General features: G+C 40.4%; 1 protein-coding gene across 2 annotated transcripts in view; it reads right to left on the bottom strand.

Moving 5' to 3' along the window:
• Positions 1-19,912, bottom strand: part of ASB3 (ankyrin repeat and SOCS box containing 3) — a 123,392-nt gene extending 103,480 nt beyond the window's left edge. Inside the window, exon 1 of one of the 2 annotated variants that reach the window (XM_036991388.2) lies at positions 19,745-19,912. The gene's annotated coding sequence lies outside the window, so the exon portion shown is untranslated. Of the gene's footprint in view, positions 1-18,437; positions 18,444-19,744 lie in introns of those variants that run through there. The other variant, XM_073213301.1, reaches the window with a different exon arrangement.
• Positions 19,913-19,938: the final 26 nt, after the last annotated feature.

Below are 19,938 nucleotides of genomic sequence, written 5' to 3'. Positions count from 1 at the left end.
GGGTGACTATTGAGAGATATGTACTTATTGCCATTGCAGGCTTTAGATTCGTGGTTACCAAAGGTTCAAGGTTAGCTTCTTTAGTATCTTACTGCCTAACTTAGCTCACTTATTGAGCTGTTATATACACTGTCTGGAGATTCTTTTCTTCTCTCCCTTCTTATTCCTCCTCCTCCATTCTTCATATGTTGTGTGTTTTGTTCTGTGCTCTTTTTAGGGGTGCTCCCATCTAGAGCAGTCCCTGTAGGATGCCCTGTAGAGGTGGTTTGTGGGAAGCAAATTCCCTCAGCTTTTGCTTGTCTGGGAATTGTTTAATCCCGCCATCATATTTAAATGATAGTCGTGCTGGATACAGTTGTCTTGGTTCAAGGCCCTTCTGTTTCATTGCATTAAGTATATCATGCCATTCTCTTCTGGCCTGTAGGGTTTCTGTCGAGAAGTCTGATGTTAGCCTGATGGGTTTTCCTTTATAGGTGACCTTTTTCTCTCTAGCTGCCTTTAAAACTCTTTCCTTGTCCTTGATCCTTGCCATTTTAATTACTATGTGTCTTGGTGTTGTCCTCCTTGGATCCTTTCTGTTGGGGGTTCTGTGCAATTCCGTGGTCTGTTCGATTATTTCCTCCCCCAGTTTGGGGAAGTTTTCAGCAATTATTTCTTCAAAGAGACTTTCTATACCTTTTCCTCTTTCTTCTTCTTCTGGTATCCCTATAATACGAATATTATTCCTTTTGGCTTGGTCACATAGTTCTCTTAGTGTTGTTTCATTCCTGGAGATCCTTTATCTCTCTCTATGTCAGCTTCTATACGTGCCTGTTCTCTGGCTTCTATTCCTTCAATGGCCTCTTGCATCTTATCCATTCTGCTTATAAATCCTTTCAGGGATTGTTTCACTTCTGTGATCTCCTTCCTGACATCTGTGATCTCCTTCCGGACTTCATCCCACTGCTCTTGCATTTTTCTCTGCATCTCATCCCATTGCTCTTGCATTTTTCTCTGCATCTCCGTCAGCATGTTCATGATTTTTATTTTGAATTCTTTTTCAGGAGGACTGGTTAGGTGTGTCTCCTTCTCAGGTGTTGTCTCTGTGATCTTTGTCTGCCTGTAGTTTTGCCTTTTCATGGTGATAGAGATAGTTTGCAGAGCTGGTACAAGTGACCGCTGGAAGAGCTTCCCTTCTTGTTGGTTTGTGGCCTTCCTCTCCTGGGAGAATAGCGACCTCTAGTGGCTTGTGCTGGGCAGCTGTGCGCAGACAGGGCTTCTGCTTCCTGCCCGTTTGCTATGGGGTTTATCTCTGCTGTTGCTGTGGGCGTGGCCTGGCTGGGGCTGCTTCTCCAAAATGGTGGAGCCCCGTTGGAGGGGGGGCGGCCGGGAGGCTATTTATCTCTGTATGGGGCCTCTGTGCTCACTGCTGCCCAGGGGGTTAGAGTGCCCAGAGATCCCCAGATTCCCTGCCTCTGGTCTAAGTGACCTGTCCTGCCCCTTTAAGACTTCCAAAAAGCACTCTCCAAACCAAAACAACAACAGCAACAATGAGAAAGGGAACAGAAAAAAAAAAAAAAAAAAGGAAAAAACACACGATTTTTTTTTGTCCTCAGGCGCCGGTCCCAGGCACCTGCTCACTGGTCCTGCTGCCCTGCCTCCCTAGCACCGGGGTCCCTGTCCCTTCAAGGCTTCCAAAAAGCACTCGCCAAAAAGAGAAAAAAAAAAGGGGAAGAACGCGTGATTTCCTCCGTCCTCAGGTGCCGGTCTCAGGCACCCGCCCACCGGTCCTGCTGCTCTGCCTCCCTAGCACCAGGGTCACTGTCCCTTTAAGGCTTCCAAAAAGCACTCGCCAAAAAGAGAAAAAAAAAAGAAAGGGGGAAAAACGCGCGACTTCCTCCGTCCTCAGGTGCCGGTCTCAGGCACCTGCCCACCAGTCCCGCAGGGAAAAACGCGGTATATTCTTTGTCCTCAGGCCCCAGTCCCAGGCACCCGCTCACCAGTCCCGCCGCCCTGCCTCCCTAGCACCGGAGTCCCTGTCCCTTTAAGGCTTCCAAAAAGCGTTCGCCAAAAAGAGAAAAAAAAAGGGGAAAAACGCGCGATTTCCTCCGTCCTCAGGCGCTGGTCTCAGGCACCAGCCCACCGGTCCTACAGGGAAAAATGCGGGATATTCTTTGTCCTCAGGCGCCGGTCCCAGGCACCCGCTCACCGGTCCCGCCACCCTGCCTCCCTAGCAATGGGGGCCCTGTCCCTTTAAGGCTTCCAAAAAGCACTCGCCAAAAAAAAAAAACCACGCCGGTTTCTTTCCACCCACTGGGAGCCGGGGGGAGGGGCGCTCCGGTCCCGCTGGGCCAGGGCTTGTATCTTACCCCCTTCGCAAGGCGCTGGGTTCTTGCAGGTGTGGATGTGGTCTGGATGTTGTCCTGTGTCCTGTGGTCTCTATTTTAGGAAGATTTTTCTTTGTTATATTTTCATAGCTCTATGTGTTTTTGGGAGGAGATTTCCACTGCTCTACTCACGCCGCCATCCTGGCTCCCTCCATATCTTTTAATTATTTTTCTTTTTGTCTTTTGTGTCTCTGGTATCTAAATGGTATTATGAGTAGAACAGAGAAAATGGAGGGAGAACATACCTAAAGAAATAATAAAAGAAAATTTCCCAGAAGTGACAAAAACGACTCATGGAGGATAAATGAAGAAAGATCCATAGTTAGAAACTCTTATAAGGTATCATAAAACCAACAATAAAGAAAAAGAGTCTAATAAAATCTTCCAGAGGAAAAAGTATGTCACTTGTTTAATAAAAGGAAAATCAGACTGGCATTAGGCTTCTCACCAGATAAACAGGATGCTATGAAGCAAAGGAACAATGTCTCCAAAGTTTTGAGCAAAACAAAATGATTTTGAACTATGAATCGTCTTCCTAAACTACTAGACTACTAGTTAAAGGAGAAGGGAAAATAAATGCACTCCCAGATCTATGAAGACTGTGAAAATTAAATTACCTTCTTTGTATACTTTCTGAAAAAAATTAACTAGTTATACTCCAACAAGGTGGAGAAAAAAAATCTGAGATAAAGGAAGACATGGAATAACATAAAACAGTAGACCCAACCAGGAGAGCGATACAAAGAAACCCCAGAATATAGATATGCAACAGACTTGGAAAGCAAGTAGTATTAATTAGAAGTTGTTTAAGAGCTCAAAACATATCTTCAAGAACAAAATGAATTCACTTCAGCAAAATGAGTAATACAGTAATTTGGTAATAATATAGTATTACTAGGAAGCTAACAGACACTTCAAGTAGCATAAAATTAACACAATTATATTTCTTTCTCTGCAGTTCCAATTACACCTTTTGGTTTTATAGTGAGTAGTGCTTGCGTGCTTATAATGAACAGTTTACAGGTTTTCAATGTCTAAGAATCAACCTACAGACAAAACACAGAAGACTCAAAGTCACGGAATGTCATGACATATACATATAGTAGATTGTACAAGTAGTGGAAGTGATAATCAAAGCTAACACATACTCCATTCTATACCTTAAGTATTATGTAAAAAAACCTTACATGTAATAACAAATCATTGACACCAACATGGCAGCACTGAGTTGCAGCTAAAAGAATGGATTCAAGAGCTAGACTGCTTGGAGTTTGATATCCAGTTTCAGCCTACCAGTGTTTTGGCCTCAGGCAAGCTGCCATATTTCATTTATCTCATTTTAAGACTTCTGAAATTGATATGCATCTTATACTAGATGACATTATAAGTTTAAATGGCAGTCATTACTTCATTACTTCCTTAGTAGTACAAAAAGTAATAGTGAGCCTTAACATATATGGCAAAGGGAAATTGTTATAGTTTAAAAGAGACTTTAAGACACCAATTAAATGAAGCTTGATTGGATGATGAATGGAGAAAACAAAGGTAAATAAATGGTGAAAACTAAAATTGTTATTTTCCTAAGATGTGATAGTAGTATACACCTCCTACATAAGCTATATATATATACAGCTTATATAGGAATTACCTTATTCTTAGTCATTCTTGACCATTTTCCAAGGTCCAGGCCAGTTGTCTTAATAGAATGTACCACATTTTTTATTTGATTTTTATAAGATCCAGGTTTGGTAAATAAATGGTGAAAACTAAAATTGTTATTTTCCTAAGATGTGATAGTAGTATACACCTCCTACATAAGCTATATATATATACAGCTTATATAGGAATTACCTTATTCTTAGTCATTCTTGACCATTTTCCAAGGTCCAGGCCAGTTGTCTTAATAGAACGTACCACATTTTTTATTTGATTTTTATAAGATCCAGGTTTGGCAAGAATACTACATAAATAACCAGCTGTTAGGTCAAGCAAATGTCTTTGTTTTTATTGGTTTTGCCCTTTATAGCTGTAAATGAGAAACAATAAAGAGATTTGGGGGAATTTCTAACTCAAAGTCCAAATGTTTGGTTCCCATTTCTGACTCATAAACATTTCAACTGGAAAAAGTATTTATAGTTTTATTCAGCCATATTTTGTAGCATGGCATAATGTAATTTTATGTGTGTGTATGTGAATTATATTAAAACATGGTATTAACCTTTCTTGTGCCTCAGTTTCCTCATCAGTAAAGAGGGAAACAATAAAACATTTTTAAGCTATTATAAAAAACAAATCAGCTAAATAAGTTTATATCTATAAACTGCTTAAAATAGCACCTGGAAACAGCATCTGTTAAATGGGAAGAATATGTGACAAATCTGAATGTTCACAACAGTTCTTACACTTTACATTTGCTATTCTCTCCATTGTAAAGATAAGAAAACTGAGCTCTATTAAGTAATGAGCCCAGGTCACACACGTGTTAAGTGGTAGAATCAGAATGTAACAGCCTAACTCCTGAGCCCCTGCTCCTACTATTTGGTTAAAGAGGTTACATGTAACTTACTCAACCACAGCCTGTTGTTGAAAATTAGATACCCAGGATTTGTTTGCCACTACAGATAAGGCCACAATGAATATCTTTGTACATGCATCCTTATGTATCAGGGCTTTCATCTTTAAGAGAGAAGCCAAAAAGTAGAATCACTAGGCACAGGGAAGGGGGCTCAAGATGGCGGCATGAGTAGGGCAGCAGATATCTCCTCCAAAAACCATATATATTTTTGAAAATACAACAAATACAACTATTCCTAAAAGAGAGACCAGAAGATACAGTACAACAGCCAGGCCACATCTACACCTTCAAGAACTCAACATCTCATGAAAAGGGTAAGATACAAAGCCATGACCCAGCAGGACCCAAGCACTCCCCAACCCCAGCTCACCAGCAGGAGGAAAAGTATCAGAGTGGTGTGGGAGTGGAAGCACAGGACTACTAAATAACTAGCCTTAGTAGTCTGCACCAGGAGCACAGACACACATTGCCATGGTGTACTGGACATTAGAGAAACCGAAAAGTAAAATACAAGACAGAGACTGTGAGTGGGTCCCCACAGCCAGCAACCCTGGGAGAAAAGAAAATAGGGAGCTTTTTAAGAGTCTTAAAGCGAAAAGGGCTCAACAGCTGGACAAAATTGTTCCAGCACACTCAGCCCAGCAGGCTGGGAATCGTGAGGAAATTCAGGTCCCATAACCCCTGGGGGGTAAAGCAGCCCTGAAACACCTCACAGCGATAAGCAATCTGCCATTCATTCCCCCCAACCAGCACTGCAAGAAAAGCGGCTAACCTGACAGAGCTAGAGAACAGCTGGAGAACAGCCCCGCCCACAGCAACCTCACAGAGTCTCCTCCCAGGGCGCAGCAAACCAGGACAGACAGAGGTCTGGAAAGCACAAAGGAGCGCCGTTCTCGCAGGATAACACACCCAGCCTCTCTGCCACACCCAGCAGTGTCCCAGGCTATCCCAAGGGCCTCCCCATGCACAGCAGCTCAGGATATTATCTCAGTGTGCTCCAAGTGTGCAGGTAACGCACAAGCAGCTGAAGCCGAAGCAAGGTACAGAAGGTATGAAGGGGAGCCATTCTTACAGGAGAACACACTCGGTGCATCTGCAAACCCCTGCAGTGCGCTAGGCTATACCAAAGGCTGCCCAACCCATGGCAGCTCAGGAAATTATCCCAGAGACTGCTCCTGCTGTGTGCGTAGATGGCACAGGCAGCAGAGAAGGGCAAGACGACCAACAAGCAGGAGGAGGCTTTGTTCTCCCAGCTGACACATGAGACCACTTATATCGCCATGAAAAGGCAGAAGAATCTGGTTCAGTCAAAAATCACTCAGACAATCCCAGAGAGAGGGCCTGGTGAGATAGATATAACCAATCTTCCTGAAAAAGAAACCAAAATAAAAGTCATAACCATGCTGATGGAGCTGCAGAGAAATATCCAAGAGCTAAGGGATGAAGGCCAGAGGGCGATAACAGAAATGATGCAATCGATAGAGGGCTTAAGAGCAGACTGGACGAGGTGCAAGACACTGTTAATGGAACAGAAAGCAGAGAACAGGAATACAGAGAAGCTGAGGCAGAGAGAGATAAAATGATCTCTAGGAATGAAAGAATATTAAGAAAACTGTGTGACCAATCCAGACGGAACAGTATTTGCATTATAGGGGTACCAGAAGAAGAGAGAGAAAAAGGGATAGAAAGTGTCTTTCAAGAAGTAATTGCTGAAAACTTCCCCAAGCTGGGGAAGGAAATAGTCTCTCAGACCATGAAAGCCCACAGATCTCCCAACACAAGGGACTCAATGAAGACAACAACAAGACATATAATAATTAAAATGGCAAAGACCAAAGACAAGGATAGAGTATTAAAGGCTGCCAGAGAGAGAAAAGAGATCACTTACAAAGGAAAACCCTTCAGGCTATCATCAGACTTCTCAACAGAAACCTTACAGGCCAGAAGAGAATGGCATGATATATTTAATGCAATGAAACAGAAGGGGATTGAACCAAGAATACTGTATACAGCATGATTATCATTTAAATTTGAAGGAGGGATTAAACAATTTCCAGACAGGCAAAAGTTGAGGGAATTTGCTCCCACAAATCACCTCTACAAGATATTTTAAAGAGACTGCTCTAGATGGAAGCACTCCTAAGGTTCAATAGATGTCACCAGAGAAAATAAAATACAGCCAAGAAAGCAGACCAATCAAATACTAGCTAAAGGTAAAAAATAAAATCAACTATTGACAAAAGCAGTCAAAGGACACACAAAAGAGCACAGAATAAAACACTTAACATATAAAGAATGGAGGAAGAAGAATAAGAAGGGAGAGAAATATAGAATCATCAGACTGTATTTATAACAGCTTAATAAGAGAGTTAAGTTAGAAGGTTAGATAATAAAGAAGCCACCCTTGAACCTTTGGTAACCACAGATCCAAACCTGCAATGGCAATAAGTACATATCTTTCAATAATCACCCTAAATGCAAATGGGCTGAATGCACCAATCAAAAGACACAGAGTAACAGAATGGATAAAAAAGCAAAACTCATCTATATGCTGCTTACAAGAGACTCACCTCAAACCCAAAAATATACAGATAAAAGTAAAGGGATGGAAAAAGATATTTCCTACAAAAAATAGGGAGAAGAAAAGCAGGTGTTGCAGTACTTGTATCAGACAAAATAGACTTCAAAACAAAGAAAGTAACAAGAGATATAGAACAACATTACATAATGATAAAGGGGTCATCAGTACAACAAGAGGATATAACCATTATAAATACATATGCACCCAAACACAGGAGCACTGACATATGTGAAACAGAATTAAAGGAGGAAATCGAATGCAATGCAGATCAACTAGACAGAAAATAAGTAAGGACACAGAGGCACTGAACAACACACTAGAACAGATGCACTTAACAGACATCTATAGAATTCTACACCCAAAAGCAGCATGATACACATTCTTGTCAAGTGCACATGGAACATGTTCAAGAAGAGACCACATACTAGGCCACAAAAAGAACCTCAGTAAATTCAAAAAGACTGAAATTCTACCAATCAACCTCTCAAGTCACAAAGGTATAAAACTAGAAATAAATTATACAAAGAAAACAAAAAGGCTCATAAACACATGGAGGCTTAACAACATGCGCCTAAATAATCAATGGATCAATGACCAAATTAAAATAGAGATCAAGCAATATAAGGAGACAAATGACAAGAACAGCACAATACCCCAACTTCTGTGGGATGCAGCGAAGGCAGTTCTAAGAGGAAAGTATATAGCAATCCAGGCCTATTTAAAGAAGGAAGAACAATCCCAAATGAATAGTCTAAATTCATAATTATTGAAACAGGAAAAAGAAGAAGAAATGAGGCCCAAAGTCAGTAGAAGGAGGGACATAATAAAGATCAGAGAAGAAATAAATAAAATTGAGAAGAATAAAACAAGAGAAAAAAAATCAATGAAACCAAGAGCTGGTTCTCTGAGAAAATAAACAAAATAGATAAACCCCTAGCCAGACTTATAAAAAGAAAAAGAGAATCTATACACATTAACAGAATCAGAAATGAGAAAGGAAAAATCACAATGGACCCAACAGAAATACAAAGAATTATTAGAGAATACTATGAAAATGTATTTGCTAACAAGCTGGAAAACCTAGAAGAAATGGACAACTTCCTAGAAAAATATAACCTTCCAAGACTGCCCCAGGAAGAAACAGAAAATCTAAACAGACCAATTACCAGCAACGAAATTGAATCGGTAATCAAAAAACTACCCAAGATACACCATCTTACTACGCTGATGAACAGTGGCTGTGAAGGGGTGTGGGGGGAGCCTAGAAGACATAGTGTTTCTTCATGTGGTTATAGATTAATGATACCAAAATAAAATAAAATAAAAAAGTGAGAAAAAAACTACTCAAGAACAAAACTCCCGGGCCAGATGGATTCACCTCTGAATTTTATCAGACATATAGAGAAGACATCATACCTATTCTCCTTAAAGTTCTCCGAAAAAATAGAAGAGGAGGGAACACTTCCAAACTCATTCTATGAAGCCAGCATCACCCTAATACCAAAACCAGGCAAAGACCCACCAAAAAAAGAAAATTACAGACAAATATCCCTGATGAACATAGATGCAAAAATACTCAACAAAATATTAGCAAACCGAATTCAAAAATACATCAAGAGGATCATACACCATGATCAAGTGGGATTCATCTCAGGGATGCAAGGATGATACAACATTCAAAAATCCATCAACATCATACACCACATCAACAAAATGAAGAACAAAAATCACATATCATCTCCATAGATGCAGAAAAAGCATTGGACCAAGTTCAACATTCATTCATGATAAAAACTCTCAACAAAATGGGTATAGAGGGCAAGGACCTCAACATAATAAAGGCCCTATGTGACAAAGCCACAGCCAACATCATACTTAACAGCAAGAAGCTGAAAGCTTTTCACCTAAGATCGGGAACAAGACAGGCATGCCCACTTTCCCCACTGTTACTCAACACAGTACTGGAGGTCCTAGCCACAGCAATCAGACAAAACAAAAAAACACAAGGCATACAGATTGGTAAAGAATAAGTTGAACTGTCAATATTTGCAGATGACATGATATTGTACATAAAAAACTCTAAAGACTCCACTCCAAAACTACTAGAACTAATATCTGAATTCAGCAAAGTTGCGGCATACAAAATTAACACACAGAAATCTGTTGCTTTCCTATGCACTAATGATGAACTAGCAGAAAGAGAAATCAGGAAAACAGTTCCATTCACAACTGCATCAAAAAGAATAAAATACCTAGGAATAAGCCTAACCAAGGAAGTAAAAGACCTATACCCTGAAAACTACAAGACACTCTTAAGAGAAATTAAAGAGGACACTAATAAATGGAAATTCATCCCATGCTCTTCGGTAAGAAGAATTAATAATGTGAAAATGGCCATCCTGCCTAAAGCAATCTTCAGATTCAATGCAATCCCTATCAAAATACCAACAGCATTCTTCAACAAACTGGAACAAATAGTTCTAAAATTCGCAAGGAACCACAAAAGACCCCTAATAGCCAAAGCAATCCTGAGAAGGAAGAATAAAGCAGGGGGATCTCACTTCCCAACTTCAAGTTCTACTACAAAGCCACAATAATCAAGACAATTTGGTACTGGCACAAGAACAGACCCACAGACCAGGGGAACAGAATAGAGAGTCCACATATTAACCCAAACATATACAGTCAATTAACATATGATAAATTAGCCATGGATATACAATTGGGAAATGACACCTCTTCAACAGCTGGTGTTGGCAAACCTGCACAGCTACATGAAAGAGAATGAAACTGGATCATTGTCTATCCCCATGCACAAAAGTAAATTCAAAAATGGATCAAAGAGCTGAATGCAAATCATGAAGCCATAAAACTCTTAGAAAAAAATATAGGCAAAAATCTCTTGGACATAAACATGAGCAACTTCTTCATGAACAAATCTCTCTGGGCAACGGAAACAAAAGCAAAAATGAACAAGTGGGACTGTATCAAGCTGAAAAGCTTCTGTACAGCGAAGGACACCATCAACAGAATAAAAAGACTTTCGGAGTATCATAATTCTTCCAAGTGGTAAAGATACCTCAAGACAAATGCTGGGCATAGAAGCCACAGGGCATAAATCTGCAAAGAAGTAAAAAGCTAACCTTTTCAAACAATATGGCTTCTCTCTCACTTACCAACTTTACATTTCCCTGTATGGCCCCGGAAGATGACTGGTTAGCCAGAGATGGGTAAGATTCCTCAAGGGAGGAACAACCTAAGACAGGCACAGTCGCAGGGGGGCCATCAGGTGAGAAATTGGGGATCAACAGAGGTAAGACTTAGGACCTTACCCCCCCTGTTTTGAGAGAAATCTTCTGCATCTGTGGATGTTTTGTTGCCCTTGTCTAGCTTGGATTAATACTTAGTCTATAGGCACAGAGCTGATCATCTACATTTGCCCTCTTACAGCACTAAATTATGTTTTCTACCTTTATCTTGCATCTACCTACCACTTCAGCATTTTATTTAAAAAAATTCATAATAATAATAATAAGGGAGAAATGTGGGATTCACAAAAAAATCAAGTATAAAAATCAAATGAATAATCATATCTGACTTGATTGTTTATAGTTCATGATGCATGATCAAACTGAAAGTTTCTGTGATATGACTGCCCTTGCACTGTTCACCATGTAAGAACTTATTCACTATGTAAGAACTTGTTCACCATGTACGAACTTGTTCGTTATGCTTCAGAAGATTGGAGACTGTTGAGAACTAGGCTTGGGGTTGATTAATGATTGTGCATTGAGTCCCCTATACAGAATTTTATTGTTGTTAGCAACCATTTGATCAATAAATATGAGAGACGCCCTCTCAAAAAAAAAAAAAATGGGCAGCGGAGCTGAACAGACACTTCTCCAAAGAAAAAATTCAGATAGCCAACAGGCACATGAGAAGATGCTCCACATCACTAATCATCAGAGAAATGCAAATTAAAACCACAGTGAGATATCACCTCACACCAGTTAGGATGGCCAACATCCAAAAGACAAGGAACAATAAATACCAGTGAGCATGTGGAGAAAAGGGAACCCTCCTACACTGCTGGTGGGAATGTAAACTAGTTCAACCATTGTGGAAAACAATATGTAGATTCCTCAAAAAACTAAAAATAGAAATACCATCTGACCCAGGAATTCCACTTCTAGGAATTTACCCAAATAAACAAGATCCCATCTTTAAAAAGACAAATGCACCCCTATGTTTATTGCAGCACGATTCACAATAGCCAAGATATGGAAGCAACCTAAGTGAATGGATAAAGAAGAGGTGGTACATATACACAATGGTATATTATTCAGCCATAAGAAGAAAATAAATCCTACTATTTGCAACAACCTGGATGGAGCTAGAGGGTATTATGCTTAGTGAAGTAAGCCAGGTGGAAAAAGACGAGTATCATATGATTTCACTCATACATGGAATGTAAGAACAAAGAAAAAAACTGTGTAGTCACATGTTGCTCATACGAAGCAAGGAACAAAACAGCAGCAGACTCACAGAACCCAATGATGGACTAATAGTTACCAAAGGGAAAGGGACTGGGGAGGATGGGTGACAAGGGAGAGATAAGGGGGAAAAGGAGGCATTATGATTAGCAGATATAATGTGGCGGGTGCACGGGGAGGGCTGTACAACACAGAGAAGACAAGTAGTGATTCTGTAGCATCTTACTATGCTGATGGACAGTGACTGTAATGGGGTATGTGGTTGGGACTTGAGGATTGGAGGAGTCTAGTAACCATAATGTTGCTCATGTAATTGTAGATGGTAGAAAAAAAAATCACTAGGCATCGTGTTGTCTTTTCCTACATATAACAACAGTAATAATATTTACACAGCAGTAATAGTATAACTCTGTTTGGGGTCCCAGACCTGATTCCAATGTGTCTAAGTATGTGGGAGGTGGTCTTCCCACACATAATACCAAGCAATTCTCTAACACCTGCAGGATGTCAGAGAACTCAATTCTGACACTATCTGCCCAGAGACAACACCAGATTCTCCACGTTATGGGCTCCATCCTACAAGACTGTCCTCCACCCATTACTCCAGATGATGGTCACAAGCACCAGGCAGTAAACCTGTGCTTCTGCCTACCAACTACAGACTGGAGATTCCAAACACCTCCCCCTTAGGTTGGATTAATCAGTTAGAGCAGCTCACAGAGCTCAGGAAAACACTTATGCTTCCTATTTTAATAAAGGATACCATAAAAGATACACATTAACAGCCAGAAGAAAAAATACATAGGGCAAGGTTCCAAATAAAGGAGTTTCTATCCTTGTGGAGGTTGGGACCTGGCTTGTTGGCAAGTGGAGGTGTTCTGGATCAACAAGCTTAAAAGCTCTCTCCCACTGAGAAGTAGGATCCCAGAGAACAGAAAGTGATAAGCTCTTCTCAGAGGTTTTTGTGAAGGCTTTATTGCATAGTCATGATTAACAAATTATTGGCCACAGGCTGATTGAACCTCCAGCCCCTGCCCATAGGTGGAGGGTGGGTGGGGACTTAACCTTTGGTCACAGTCTCTCATTAACATGACAAGACATCCATTTCACCTTTAAGACTACATTATTTTCAGAAACTTTGCATAAAGACCAAATATACCTGCAAAATATATATCTGGTCATATTAATTACCAAATATGTATTTCTTATGACTCATTATATTAAACTAGACCAAAAAATTTTCACATTTTTAACTTCAAGAGAGATTACTATTTTTAAAAAGTTTACTACATCAATGAATGGATACAGAAGATGTGGTACATATACACAATGGAATATTATTTAGCCATAAGAAGAAAACAAATCCTACCATTTGCAACAACATGAATGGAGCTAGAGGGTATTATGCCCAGTGAAATAAGCCAGGCAGAGAAAGACAAGTACCAAATGACTTCACTCATCTGTGGAGTACAAGAACAAAGAAAAAACTGAAGAAACAAAGCAGCAGCAGACTCACAGAACCCAAGAATGGACTAACAGTTACCAAAGGGAAAGGGACTAGGGAGGATGGGTGGGAAGGGAGGGATAAGGGGATTAAGGGGCATTATGATTAGCACACATAATATAGGGGGGGCACAGGGAAGGAAGTGTAGCACAGAGAAGACAAGTAGTGACTTTATAGCATCTTACTATGCTGATGGACAGTGACTGTAATGGGGTATTGTGGTGGGAACTTGATAATAGGGGGAATGCAGTAACCACAATGTTGCTCATGTGAAACTTGAGCATAAGATTGTACATTAATGAGACCTTAAAAAAAAAAAGGTAACTACATCAGTCTATCTTTCCATTTATAGTATCTGGATTTCTTGTCTTACTAAAAAATATCATATCTTGTATAATAATACCAATTAAACAAATATTCTCCTAATTTCTTCAAATAGATAAATATATTAACTCCTTCACAATTTACTTTTATTTTATGATGAGGGAATCTAGTTGGTTTTCTTATAGATGGACAGCAAATTAAACTAGTAGCATTTATTAATTAAAACATCCTTTTTGCACCAAGGTGAACTGTCACCCATGTTACATATTAAACTTGTACCATTCCCAAGCTCCCTTCCTATACTCAAATCAAATTACTTCTGATCTATGGTTTGGTGTAACTCCTCAGGGAAGCAGGTTCCTAGCCAGAGGCAAATAAACTAGTGAAACCGGTGAAGCTGAAAACAGTTTAGGGAAAGGATAAAGTGGGAGAAACCTGTTTATTGCTTACAAGAAGCCTGGCTCCATTCATCACCGTTCTGCAGCTACTCTTGCTCTCCATTCCGCTCTCCACCTGGCCCATGCTCGCTACGCACGCAGGTGGAGTCCTGGCAACTGACAGGTGCCAGACCAATTACACAGCAGAGAGGACGAGTGAACAGCTTCTCTCCACCCCTTGTAAACACCTTTTGATATGGAAATGAAGTAAGGCCAGGTGAGAGATTCTGGAAATACTACAATTTTACCCACAGTTGGGATCATCTATTCCATTCACTTTGAATAGGCCTTTCCCAGCTCTGGAAATCCAAATCCTACCACCTGTTAAGATCCTCTTCAAATGCCAGGACTATATTATTGATTTTGACCCTTCCATCCTCTCATCCCTTACAAGAGGTAATCACCCTCTCCTTTGAATGTCCACAATACTTCACCTATACAATAAGTACCTCTCTAACAACACTTGTCATTTTAATATAATCAGTTAGGTACAAGCCCTATCAACCTTTCTAAATGGTAATGCTTTAGGTAATGTTCTAGTTGGGACTTGATCTATATCTATGTCATTTTTTTTTAAAATACCGTTGATATACAATCATATTGTTTCAAACACAGTGGTTCAACAGTTACCCACATTATTAATTCCTCACACCCTCTAGTGAGGTTACTAACAGTGCAGAAAGATGTTACAGAATCATTAACTATATTCTCCATGCTATACTACTGTCCCCTTGACCAACTTACATTGTGACTGCGAATTATTGTGCCCCTTTATCCTCCTCACACTCCCCCCTCCAAACTTCCCCAACCCCTTCCCCTTGGTAACCACTAGTCACTTCTCAGTGTCTATGAGTCTACTGCTGTTTTGTTCCTCTGTTTTGCTTTGTTTTTGTATTCTACAAATAAGTGAAATCACATGGTATTTGTCTTTCTCTACCTTGCTTATTTCACTGAGCATAATACCTTCTAGATCCATCCAATGTTCTAAGTCATTTTTATAGCATCCTTAGTACTTAGAGCACTGCCTCTAAACCATATGTTGTTAGATGAATAACTACACAACTTTCTTAATCCCTCTCCAGATTTGCAGTTCTACAGCTAATTTAAAATTGCTACATTAAGACTAAATCCCTTCTATGCAGAAAAGGGCAGCTTTGCCAAATAAAGGGGAATTTTTCTAGAAGCCACAAACAGAAAGCTAAAATAAATGAAATTTATAATTGTAGTATATTTATATGAGAAAAAATAAAGACACTACTAAATGAAGCAATATTGATTCTTCTTTTTTTCAAAATAACAATTTCTAGACTATGATGGGGTTAATACAGATTCAGGACAATTTTCTACACATTTACATCCAAAATCCTCTACAAATGTAACTGACACACATAATAATGATATCACTGCAAGGTAAGATTAAGTGCCTTATGAATCACCAAAGTATAGTGCAAACAGTACTACCTGCATTATAGGCAAAGATGTATTTACTACATTGCAAAAATTTTGGAGTGCCAGAAAGAAAGGTCTCCTGTTTGCCCCTAAGTATCTTCCCCCTCAGTAAGCTAATGCCTAAAATATTCATCATTACTATTCATGCCTTTCATTTAAGAGTATAAACCAGTGATTCTCAATCTTGGGACATTTTGCCTGCCAAGGGATATTTGGCAATGTCTGCGGACATTTTTGGTGTCATAACCAAGGGGGAAGGAGTTGCTACTAGCATCTAGTGGACCCAAGCCATGGATACTATTAAACACTATACAATGCACAAGACAGCCCCTTACACCAAAGGGTCAGCTGGCCCAAAATGTCAACAGTGCCCAGATTCAGAAACTCTAAACTCTGCTAAAATGCAGAAACATATTGTTTTTAATTTAATGTACACCTTAGCAAGCCCTCCACTTCAGTCCAATTTAATCAAGCCTTTTTTTCCTCTCTACTCCTCTTCCATGCTGCCAAATCCCAATGGTTATTTACTTATCCTCATTTTATACAACTCAGCAGCATTTATTTGACTTAGCTAGCTGGTCACTCCCTCCTTCTTGAAATACTTTTTTCTCTTAACTTCCTTGATACCTCGGTTTCCCAATTTTCTTCCTGCTTTAGTGGGTATACCTTCCCATTCAATTTTGTTAACTGTTCAATGCTGTTCTTAACCTAATATTGCAATGACCCTTTTCTTCCCTTTGTTATCCTTTTTCCCTGAGATGATCTCAGCCAGAATCATGCCTTTAAAGACATCTATATGTTGATAATGCCAAAATGCCTAAATCCAGCCTGGAACCCACCTCCCCAACCGCCACCTCTATGTGTCTTATTTAAGTGACTTGTTAGCCCCACTTGGAAGTCTGCTATCTAAACTTAACATATCCAAAACAGAACCCTTAACTCAGAAATTATTATTATTGTAATCAAAACACATATCAGATAAAATGTTAACAACTGGGTAATCTGTGTTCGACTCTTGCAACTTTTATGTAAATTTGAAATTATTTCTAAATAAAAAATAGAACAAACAAAAATTTATGGTTTCCATCAGTTTATATTCTGTTCTTCACCCTTTCAGTAAATTGTACCATGAATTCCTCATAAAAAATATCCAGTCATCATCATTAATTGACCTCTGTAAAAACATGTCACGTTTAATCCACCAGCAAGTTTAAGATGCTCTACCTGAAAAATACATTCAACATCAGGCCACTTCTCTCCATCTCCACTACAAGCTTCTTAATTTGTCTCCCTGTTGCCACACTTGCCCCAGTATTAGTTTCCCAGGGCTGCTGTGACAAATTACTACAAACTGGGTAGCCTGAAAGAATAGAAATTTATTTCTTCACAGTTCTGGGGTTAAAAGTCTGAAACCAAAGTGACAGCAGGGCCATGAACTCTCTCAAACTTCTACCTCTTCCTAACTTCTGGCGGCAGCTAGCAATCCTTAGTATTCTTTGGCTTGTAGACTCATCACTCCAATCTGTGCCTCAGATTTCACACAGCATTCTCTCTGTAGATCTGTCTGTGTATCCAATGTTCCTCTTCTTATAAAGACACTAGTCATTGGATTAGGGCCTGCTCTAAATTCAATATGACCTCATCTTAACTTGATTGATCTACAAAGACCTATTTCCAAATGAATTCACACTCACAGGTTCTGGGGGTTAGGACTTAAGCATATCTTTTTGGGGAACTCAATTCAGCCCACACCATCCCCTATAATCCACACAGCAGCAATAATGTGAGCTTCACAAATATACATCAGGACATATCACTAACCTACCTACAGGTCTGTGTCCAGATGGCCTCTTCCTGTCTCTCCAACTTCACCTCGTACCACTTTACTTTTAGACTCCATCCACATTGGCCTTTTGGTCCCTCCAACACACCAAGCTCATCCTTGTCTTAGGGCCTCTGACTGGAAATTCATGTTTGGCTTTTTCCTCAACATTTCAAGTTACAGCTCAAGTGTCTACCTCATAGAAATCTATTCTGACCACCTACCTAAACAGCACATCCCAGAGGCATTCTTTTTCACATAATCGTAGTTTCCAAGCAGCGTTTACCACTACCAGAAATTATTTAAGTAACCCACTTACATGAACATAAAACTCTACTGAAGCAGATTCCATCAATACAGCCTCAAAGACTAAACCAGACCAGTAGAAATATTTTTCATTTTTATTTAATCAAATGACTTTGTTCTTTCATAATTTCAGAATTTCCTATCTTACTCACTAACATCATTCCATTATTCCTCTAAATTTTTTTCTATTACATTCTTTGTTGTTGTTATTCATTTAAGTATTTATCCATTTGGAATTAATCTTTGTATACTTGAGAAACATAGATCACCTAAGATGATTTCAATGCATAAAGTCTACAATCTCAAAAATTCTGACCTACTGAGACAAAGCTCAAACTCTTCGGCAGGGCATATGCAACCTTCCCAAACTGACAGCCTCTGTTCCTCCAGAGCCCTGATCTCCTGTTGATTCCTTCTCACCCTGCCCTCTGACTACACCAAAAAGCCCTAATCTAGAAGTATGCTTGAAATGCATTTCCCCACCTGCCTGATGTACTCTCATAAGTCCTTAAAACTTCAGCTCTAATGTCACCTCTCTGGGGAAGCCTTCCTTGTCCAACCCGCTGCCTCCCCGACTCACCGGGTCTCCTTGCTGCCTCTGTTTATCTCCACTTTAACATCCCTTTACTGTACAATCTATGGTACCTGCCTCATAATATACATAAAGTACTTATGAAGTGTAAAGACTGCTCTTCTTGCTTTTTGATTTGGTTCAAATTTGGGACGGGGAGGAGACTGTAGTGGATCTAGCAAGATCATCTAGTTTTCCCCACCACCACAAAGACAATGATGGGCTCTCTATGGCTAACACTGTATATACTATTATATTGGAGAATATATGCAATGTAACTGAAGGAAGAAAACAGAGGCTGACTCACAAGCTCCAAGAAAGGACTAGTGGTTACCAAAGGGGAGTGGTGGGGGAGGGTGGGTGGGGAGGGAGAAGGGGATTGAGAGGTATTATGATTAGTACACATGGTGTGTGGGGGATCATGGGGAAGACAGTGTAGCACAGAGAAGACAAGTAGTGACTCTGTGGCATCTTACTACACTGATGGACAGCGACTGCAGTGGAGGTTGGGGGGGGGGACTCGATAATATGGGTGAATGTAGTAACCACAATGTTTTTCATGTGAAACCTTCGTAAGAGTGTATATCAATAATTCCTTTTAAAAATTGTATTAAAAAAAGATTATATGCAATGGCATTTTTTTTTTAAAGAGGGAGAGGAGAACCCAAAACTTTTTGTCTTATTTTGAATGCAATCAGATATGTTTTTACCTCACATGAGTTTGAAAAATTCACATTCATCTGGCCCTTTGGTGCACCTAAGAAACTTCTCAGCTTCTTTGATAAAACCACCAGCTAACGTACAACACAGGGATGCCTTAAAGGAGCCCCACGTGGGGTAAAATGTAGGGGCTGTGATATCTAGCTGTCCTCCCCAAGAGAGACTCAGTCACGGCTAACTTCGGTGAATCACAGTATTTCTAAGCCGAAGAACGACAGGTTTCCTCAGCTCGAGTATCCCCTCACCCGGGGCTGCAGAGACTGAGAAAACTGCTCTGCCTAGGTCAGAAGCTAAGCACTGAGATGACCACAGCCCACGTCAGAGGAGGCGGAGAGAGGCTACACGCGGGAAAGATGAAGTGTTCCTATTCTATATGAGGAGAAAAAGGAAAAGAAAAGCAGCGAGAAGGCAGGTAAGTCAGGAACAGCGCCACTTGTCATTTCTCATCGCTACCTCGAATTTTCTCATCTACAGACCAGCACCCGCCCGGCTCACATTCTCCTCTTCCAGCTCCCGTGCCGGTCAAGCCGCCGCCCCTCCTCTGGGCAGCCGCGCGGGTGGCAGGAGGAAGCGCGGTCGCCGTCTCCCCGACTCACCGGGTCTCCTTGTTGCCGCTTCGCCAGTAAAGCTGGTCCGAGGGCTGCTCTTCGGGCGTCCGCTCCCGGAAGGCGACCACACTCGAGGCCCTGGCCCCCGCTGGGAGACCGCCGACCGGTGCCCCAGCTTCCGTAGGCGGAGAGTCGGCGGTCCCGGATGTTGATATGTCGCTTGCCCCGGAAACAGTGCGGAA

Source organism: Manis javanica, chromosome 1, assembly GCF_040802235.1.
Source record: "Manis javanica isolate MJ-LG chromosome 1, MJ_LKY, whole genome shotgun sequence".
Lineage (NCBI taxonomy): Eukaryota > Metazoa > Chordata > Mammalia > Pholidota > Manidae > Manis > Manis javanica.
This window is presented reverse-complemented; position numbering and strand designations above follow the sequence as displayed.